The sequence below is a fragment of the Microtus oregoni genome, unplaced genomic scaffold (assembly GCF_018167655.1).
Source record: "Microtus oregoni isolate MIOR12 unplaced genomic scaffold, Mior012 000121F_ref0000216, whole genome shotgun sequence".
In the NCBI taxonomy this organism is placed as follows: Eukaryota; Metazoa; Chordata; class Mammalia; order Rodentia; family Cricetidae; genus Microtus; species Microtus oregoni.
The window spans coordinates 1814339-1823782 of NW_024544753.1; positions in this window are offsets into that span (position 1 = coordinate 1814339).

Genomic DNA, 9444 nt, shown 5'->3' on the forward strand with positions numbered 1-9444 from the left:
TGGGTTGTGTGCAGATAAGGTGAACTGGCAGATTGCCTAAGCAACTTGCTTTGGGGTGCTGTCCTCAGTCCCTACTACTGTGTAAAAATAAGAAGACAAATACCAGCAATAACAACAAATAGTAATGAACAAGATTCAAAAATTAAAAATCAAGCACCACGGCATCCCCAACCTAAGACTAACATCAGGAGTAGTGAGTGCAAAAATACAAGCCACAATTTGATGGAGGAAGGTCATTGGCTAATAAAGGCACTGCCCTGGCCCATTTTATTGGTTAGAGGATAGGTGGGAGGAGTAAACAGAACAAAATGCTGGGAGGAAGAGGAAGTGAGCTCAGAGACTTCACAGCTCTCCTCTAGGGAGCAGAAGCCTGAGAGAGACGCCATGCCCCGCTCCCGGCATGAAGCTCCCACCCAGGATGGACTAGGCTAGAATCTTCCCGGTAAGACCGGTTCTCACAGATTATTAGAGATGGGTTGATCGGGATGTGAGAATTAGCCTGTAAGTGCTAGAGCTAAAGGGCCAAGCAGTGCTTAAAAGAATACAGTGTCTGTGTAATTATTTTGGGGCATAAGCTAGCCATGTGGGCGGCCGGGTGTGGGGGACGCAGCCCTGCCGCCCCATATTACTACATATGGCGCCCCACGTGATGGACTAAATCCACTTAAAAAACCTGAGAAGACTTAAAAATAAGGGAGCGAGAGTTTAACACAGATTTTTGCTGTTTGTTGGTGGCGTGCTGTACAGAGATTTCCTGATTCAGCAACAGTAGCAGAAAAAAAACGCTGTGTCATTTTAAAGCGCGACTTCCTGGGGCTGTGCCGCCATTGCGATCTCGGTCTGGCTCCTGCGGGAGACAGAGCTTTTGAATTCTAAGAGGAAGGAATTCTAAGAGAAGCTTCCTGACTCAGCTTTAGCTGCAAAGCCTGCAGCTCATTAAGAGGTCCTGCCACGAAACACTTAAACGGTGTTGACGAAAAGCCGAACGCATGCTTTTCGGTTTTCAGCCGTAGCAGGAAAAAAGCTGCACCGTTTAAAAATGCCGGCTTTCTGGGCCATCCTGCCAGGGCAAACTCTGACTGTTTGAGGCAGGAGGGCCGGCTACCAAGAGAGGACTTGAGTGTTGTCTGTTGTAGCTCACTTGCTGGCAGGGACCTTGAAATGCCATACAGTTGTTGCAGTAAACATGGCTACAGCCTGTACATCCGCCAAGAGGCTGGAAAGCTAAGGAATGGACTGGATCTAGCTGGCAAAGCCACGCCTTTAATCCTACTGATATTGCTTGGTAAATTAAAGACTCGTGTGGTCAGAAAAAGAGAGATATAAGTAAAGAGAGATTCAAAGACAAAGAAAATTTTTAAATGGTTTAAAGTGTGTTAAAAATATATGCAGACTAAAAGTTGAAGTTCTTAAAGTAAAAAACAAAAAAAGGAAGAGAGTTGTTGTGTGTGGTAACACACGCCTTTAATCCCAGTGCCTAGAAGGCAGAGACAAACAGATCTCTGTGAGTTCAAGGTGTAGCAGTGTACACCTTTAATCCCGAATGCCTGGGAGGCAGAGACAGGCAGATCTCTGAGAGTTCAAAGACAGCCTGGTCTACAGAGTTACTTCAGATCAAAGATACAGAGAACCTGTCTCAAAAAGCAAAGAGTTAAAAGTAAAAATAAACAAAATAGAGGTTAAAACACAGCTGCACAAAGATGGAAAATACACAGAGAATTTTGATACTGTATGCTATTATGCTCTCTTTGAATTGTTTGAATGCTGAGGAAAGAGCAAAAGCTACTAAAAGATATTTGTTTATAAATGCTGCTGAACTTATCCAACATAGATATTTTGAATTTGTATCTAAGGATATGATACTTTGGAAAGGAGTTTCTTATTTTGTTTTCACAGAGGATGAGACGCTGTTCATTTCTTCTATTCTGATTTGGTATGATGGACCACGCCCTCCTGAAAGGTTGGTGTGAACACCTTCAGAAAATTGCTTCGCTCAACTGCCAACTGAGATGAAGCTAGCACACAGGTTATACCGTGAAAGACCTAATTAACGACGCCCCCATTCAGCAGGAAGCAGGTTGGAGAGAAAAAACTGCACCCATGTTCCCAAATATGGTTTATAAACGTTCTTTATATTTAAAGGTGGATATGATATAGAAATGAATAATTGACATTAGCATAGATTTTGCTTTATTGATAGAGATTTAAGGTCAATTTTGTTAACTGTATAATTAAGAAATATAGGTTGTTAATGGATAATCATCGATAATAGTAAAGCTTGTAGTCATGTTAGTTAGATTTTCTAGATATATAGAGATATATTTTAGATAGACATTCTTCATGTCTTTCAAAGATTACAGAATAGGACATTTAATGTTTTAATAACTGAGGACTTTTCATGACAATGAGACACTCTGCTCCTGGCAGCACCAATCTACTTCGAGAGGAAGATGGGCATCGAAGAGGATCATTATGGAGTTTGATAGCCATTTGGGCAAGAAACTGCTCTTGCCTGGACTACTGCATAAACTGGACACAGAGAACCCGCAGAGAGAGGACTACTGAACTTGCCTAAGGTGAGATGATCTTTCGGGGTTCCTGATTCATGAAAGAGTCTGCGAGACATTCTGCAGGACACAACAGATAGTGACCGAACTGACTTTGAATTTTCCTGCTTTATGGAAATGTCTGCTGGATACCATGGGCCTGAAGGCTGAAGATGGATGCCCCAACGGTACAGAGGAACTTTGGGTGACTATCCAGGCAGCGAGATGTCTCTGTCATTTCTAGAGTTTGAAGTTTCTTAGTTCTTGTTTACTTAGGTAATATATCTTTCTGGAGTCTTTGATGGAGTTAAGAATAGTTAGTTATAGTTATAGTTTTCCTTAGTTATGATAAAGATTATTGTAACTTTTACTTGATAACTGTTTTGTTATATGTAATTTTGCTATGTTAAAGCCTTTTTTTTGTTTAAACCGAAAAAGGGGAAATGATGGAGGAAGGTCATTGGCTAATAAAGGCACTGCCCTGGCCCATTTTATTGGTTAGAGGATAGGTGGGAGGAGTAAACAGAACAAAATGCTGGGAGGAAGAGGAAGTGAGCTCAGAGACTTCACAGCTCTCCTCTAGGGAGCAGACGCCTGAGAGAGACGCCATGCCCCGCTCCCGGCATGAAGCTCCCACCCAGGATGGACTAGGCTAGAATCTTCCCGGTAAGACCGGTTCTCACAGATTATTAGAGATGGGTTGATCGGGATGTGAGAATTAGCCTGTAAGTGCTAGAGCTAAAGGGCCAAGCAGTGCTTAAAAGAATACAGTGTCTGTGTAATTATTTTGGGGCATAAGCTAGCCATGTGGGCGGCCGGGTGTGGGGGACGCAGCCCTGCCGCCCCATATTACTACAACAATTTTTCTTTATTTATCTATTTATTTTATATCCCAGCCTCAGCATACCCCAATTTTACCTTTTTAATATTTTATTTTAATTGAAATAATAACATAATTTCCCCCTTCCTTTCTTTCCTCCAATCTCTCCATGCCTTCTCCCTGCAACCCTTCCCAAGTCCCCCACCCCTGTATTCCCTATCAAAATTGTAGTCTCTTTTTCTTTAATTACCATCAGTACATGTATCCGTGTATCCTGCTGCGTTCACTTAATGTTGCTTACATGTGTATGATTTCAGGACTTGGTATTGGATAATCAATTAGAAGGCTGATCCCTTAGGAAGAATAATTCTCTCCCTCAGCTACCATTAGTTGTCTAGAGCTCTTTGTCTAGGGATAGAGCCTCTTGGGATTTGCCCCTTCCACATTAGCATGTCTATTAGTGTTGTCATTGCTTGGATCTTGTATAGGAAGTCATATTGTTTGTGGTATAATGGGTGTAGCTTTTCTGACGTTTCTAGGAGACACAGTTGCACAGCAGACTTCCCATTCTTCTGGGTCTTAAAAGCTTTCCACCTCTCCTTTTCAATGTTCCCCAAGTGTTGTGGATGTATCAGCTGGAGCTGGGCACCACATAATCAACCACTTGTTCTCTGCACTTTAACAGCTTATAGTTTTCTGTACTGGTTTCTGACTGTTATCAGGAAGCATCTTTGATGAGGACTGAGAGACACACTTACCTGTGGGTATAAAGGTAAGTATTTAGAATGCTATTGGAGATTATGCTGGCTTAGTAAAGTGACAATAGCGGGTTCTCCACTAACATCTACCACCTCACTAGCTCCAAATAGTTGGTAATGTTTACTGTCTTAGGCATGAGTTTGCTCCTATTGAGTAGTCCAATCATACAGCTACTAGTTTTTGCCAAAATATGCATGCTACTCTCACACCGTTAGAGATAGCTTGCCATGCTGGTCATTGTTGAGTAAAGCAATTTTCTAAATTATTTTTACTTTTTAAAATTTTATATATTTGCTTTTATTGCATGTATGTCTGTTTGCCATGGGTGTGCTTGGTCCCTGTGGGGTCAGAGGAGGGCATTAGATCCCCTGGAACAAGAGTTATAGGCAACTATGAGCTGCCATGTGGGTGCTGAGAACTGATTCCAGCTCTGCAAAAGCAGCCAGTGCCCTTAACCACTGAGTCACCTCTCCAGACCCAAACCAAAATCTTTTAAAAAATAATAAAATGAAAAAAATTAAGACAGAACCAAATGTAAAACAATAGAAAAACTAAAATAATTAAAATAAAAAACTGAGCCAGTCAGTGGTGCATGCCGTAATCCCAGCACTCAGGAGGTGGAGGCAAGTGGATCTCTGTGAATCTAAGGACAGCTTGGTCTACAGAGCGAGTTCTAGGATAGCAAGGGCTGTTACACAGAGAAACCCCATCTCGAAAAACCAAATAGATAGATAGATAGGTAGGTAGGTAGGTAGGTAGATAGATGATAGATAGATAGATAGATAGATAGATAGATAGATAGATAGATAGATGATTTCCAAACTGAAACAATGGGACTGAGAAATGGCTCAGTGGCTAATGGCTAAAATTATTGACTGTTCTTGCGGAGAACCCAGGTTCGACTACTAGCACCCACATGACAGTTCTGTCTCTGATTCCAGTCTCAGACGATCTAACTCCCTTTTCTGCCAATGTTTTATGCAGGTCAAAATGTCCACACACACTTGCTGAACATAGCGGACAAAGAGGACTGCTGAGAAGTCAAGAACAATGGCACTGGGTTTTGATCCTACTGCACGTACTGGCTTTGTGGGAGCCGAGGCTGTTTGGATGCTCACCTTACTAGACCTGGAAAGAGGTGGGAGGTCCTTGGACTTCCCACAGGGCAGGGAACCCTGACTGCTCTTCGGGCTGATGAGGGAGGAGGAGTTGTTTGGGGGAGAGGGAGGGAAATGGGAGGCGGTTGTGGGGAGGAGGCAGAAATCTTTAATAAATAAATAAATAAATAAAAATATTTTAAAAAAATGTCCACACACATTTTTCAAAACCACAGAAACAAGAAATCAGAATAACGGAAATTAAAGGTCATAATTAATATATGATGAAAACAACATATGCAACAAAATTCTTAATAAAAAAACATTGTCTCTGCTGAGGTATTTGAGTTCAAGCATGGGTATTGACTTCTTATGCCAATCTGTGCTACCTTTTGTTTTCTTGGGTTATGTATCTCTTGGAGCCAACAGGGCATGAGGGTTATTAATCCCTTGTTCCTTTTGTGTAGCTGCCAATTGGTCCGCTAGAGTGATTTAGGACCAGAGAACAAAGTAGCATGGCATGCAACGTTCCCTGATCTAGAGTTTGCTCTGGGCAGAGTAGATAGATCATTGTACTCCCAGAGCCTAACTGATGCTGAATTCTGCTGTCCATCTCTGTTCCTCCATCCCCCCAGGAAACCCGCTGAAGGCTGGAGAGAGCTGGCAGTTTTGGCGTGTGTCAGCTCCCATGACCTTGGCTTTTTAAGGCCCAGTCCCTATTTGCAATCACATATTCCTGCTCAGCTTCTGACCTCCTAGACACTTAAGCTTCCAGTCTTGCCGGGAGGTGGAGCACACCTTTAATCCCAGCATTCAAGAGGCAGAGGCAAGCGGATCTCTGTGAATTTGAAGCCAGCCTGGCCAACAAGAGCTAGTTCCAGGACAGCTAGGACCGTTACACAGAAAAACCCTCTCTCAAAAAAAAATTTAAAAAACCAAAAAAGCGAAAACAAAACAAAAATACAGCACTATGATTGTGTGTTGAGAAACACAAATGTTTTCAAGAGTTAGCCTACTGTGTAGCTCCCAGAGCAACTATGATCATGCTGCTTTTTAATTAAATGCCATTTCTCTCTGTCCCTCCTCCTGCTTTCTATTACTCTCCTCTGTGTCATCCGATTGCCACCTGTAACACGGTGTTGCACATGTTCTCACCCTATTTCATTATAGCCAGAACTCTCTTTTCTAATATTGAATTTGATGTGTCAGACACACACATTCTGAAGCAGCCGGGATCTAGCTGACCAGACTCAGAACACTGGAGACACTGCAAAGTGTCTTTTTCTTCTAGTTTGCCATTTTGCTTTTTCCCTGTGACTTCTGACCGCCCCTCTCTACTGTCCTTGTAAATTTCTTCAAGCCGAGGGTTACCTAGGTTTTTTTTTTTCTTGTAGAACTTAACAAAGAATCCAGAATGAAATAAGTGATCTTTAAGCCGTGGTAGAGTAACTTAATGAAATAGTAAATTATTATTCCAATGAATTCTGTCTTTGATACCACCACGTAACATAGCTGTTTAGGATTTACAGGCCCAATGGGTATGCCTGTAATCTCAACCCGGGAAATAAACAGGATAATCTGAAGTTCAAGGCTGTCCTCTGCTACATCGTTAGGGGCTGCCTCAATAAACAAAAACACACAGACAAAATCAAATAAACAAAGACCAGCAAACCAGCTGTGACTATTTCATGCCTTCCATTGTATTTTAAATATCAAAATACAGAGTACAAATAATTATCACTTGGAACAGTCACGAAAACCAGTAGTCAAGCAGCTGAAGTTTTGAGACGGGGTATGGTTATAGTAACAGTTCTACATTCTAGCTTGAAAACTGCAAGCTTCAAAAAAAAAAAAACCCAAGAAGTCTACAAATCAAAGACAAACTGTCACTTTAAGAGTCACTTTTTATCTCACCAGCCGGGCCAGTTTATTTAAATTTAATTAGTAAAGAAGCTCATATAGGCTTTCAGTAAAACCGTTCCACCTGGACCATGGATAGCATCTTGTCATCATTTTCATTAATTTAATATGGATGTAACCCAAGAACCTATGCCACGTTATAGACAACAAATTTAAAATATGAGGTAGACCTCATTTTTATTAAATAACAAGATTAACTGTCCTAGGAAATTACTCTACCTTCTTTATTAAATTTGTGTGTGTGTTCAATCACAGGGAAGCAGGATAGTGTCTTATATTTGGCGAAAAAAGAGAGTGATTAATTCCTAATTACACTGCAGCTGGGGGCTTGAAATGAGGTAGATGAATTTGTTTTTCTTATAGCAACACAATGGATTTTCTGGAAATCAAATGAACATCCAACGGTCAAGGACATTAACATCCAATTGAGCCTCTGTATCTCCTCCCACTTATTGCTCTTCCAGAGGCGCGTGTTTGGCTGCCAGCAACCAAACTTGGTAGCTCAGAACTCCCTGCAATTCCAAGTCCAGGAGATCTGATACTTTCTGTCCTCCACAGGCTCTGCACTCATACAACACAACCCACACCCACAACACACAAAGTAAATCTTTGAAAGTCATTGTGTATATCCAGCTCTTTTGCGTTTGATTGCTTTTTGTTTTTCGAGACATGGTTTCACTATGTAACCCTGGCTGTCTTGGAACTTATTCTGTAGGCCAGGCTGGCCTTGAACTCACAGAGATCCTACCTCTGCCTCCCGAATGCAGGGATTAATGGTGTGCACCACCTCCACCCAGCATATATCCAGCTCTTTAACTTGTCTATGCCCAATAACTCTTAACTTGATAATAGCTTACTCTTCCAAAGTACAAACTGGAGTGAGTGTCGGCCACAGAGAACTGGTTTCTAGATAGTTATCTTTATATCTGCTTATCTCAAAAATCACTTTAAAATTTCAGACAATTTCAAATGCCCACTAGCATCTCTTAGTTATGTTTGACTGACAAGGGCACCAGCTATCATTATTTTTGAGATTTGGTCTTACTTTGTAGCCCTAGCTGGGCTAGAACTTGTTGTGTAGATCAAGATGGTCTTAAATTCACAGAGATCCACAGACCTCTACCCCCAAAGTCCTGGGATTAAAGGCATGTGCTACCTCACTTTGCAAGACTTGTTTTTATTTCTTATGCGCACGGTTGTTTTGCTTGCATGCATATATGCTACTGGTATATGGCATGTGCCAGTGTGTGGCATCCCATGTCTATCTGGTGCCCATGAAGGGCAGTAGAGGTCATCAGATCCCCTGGAACTTGAATTATGGACCATTGTGAGCCACCATGCTGGTGCTGAGAACCAAGCCCGGGTCCTTCACTAGAGCAGCAAGGGATCTAACCACTAATCCATCTTTCTGGCCAAAGATAGCAATTTTTAAAGCTGTTGGATGAGATTAAAAGCTATCCCTGGCTTCTGTAACTATAAATTTATAAGTAGGGATTATTCTATTTTTCCTAATGCTACATATCTGAGATCTTCAAAACTATTACCAGTGGCAATGCCCTTCATCTTCAACAGGTTTCTAAAGGGTAATAAATTGTATACCTGGTCAAGTTCTCCCAGGTTCATTTTTTTGTTTTGTTTTTCTAAGGCATTAACATCTAGGAAAGAATATTTTGTTTTCTCCAGCCCTATTTGTCACAGTACTTGACTAGTTTGACCCTATTTGCCTTTAATTTACATGAAGAAAATTCTAGAACAATTTATATGTATATCTATGATTTATAATTTTAAAATCATGCTCACTTAATTTTTTCCTAGACTTAATGAATATATATATATATATATATATATATATATATATTATACATATATACATACACACACATAGGTAATTGAGAAAGAGAAAATATCAGTCAGCCTTGAGCTCACAATTAATTCTCTTGTCTCAGCCTCCCGAATGCTGGAGTCCCATCGTGCACGGCTTTGAATCTTGAAGAAAAATGCAGTACTCTTTTTGAGATCCCATTTGGATTTTTGATCCTTGCAGTAGGTAAAGTATAAGCTGTGCTCCACCTCTGTTTCCAGACACACACACAATTTCTCCTTTTCCTAATTTCAACGACTCTCCCCACCCCCATCACCCTCAGTTTTCTTGCCTTGACTAGACTCCATTAAATGAACTTTAGCTTTCAAAATCTCCCCTGAAAAATCTCTAGGCTTCCACTAGCGATGAAAGCAAAGTGGCCTTGGTTGCCAAGCTACAGTTTCTGCCTGGCTATTGTGCCTCCACTCTAACTAAATCAAA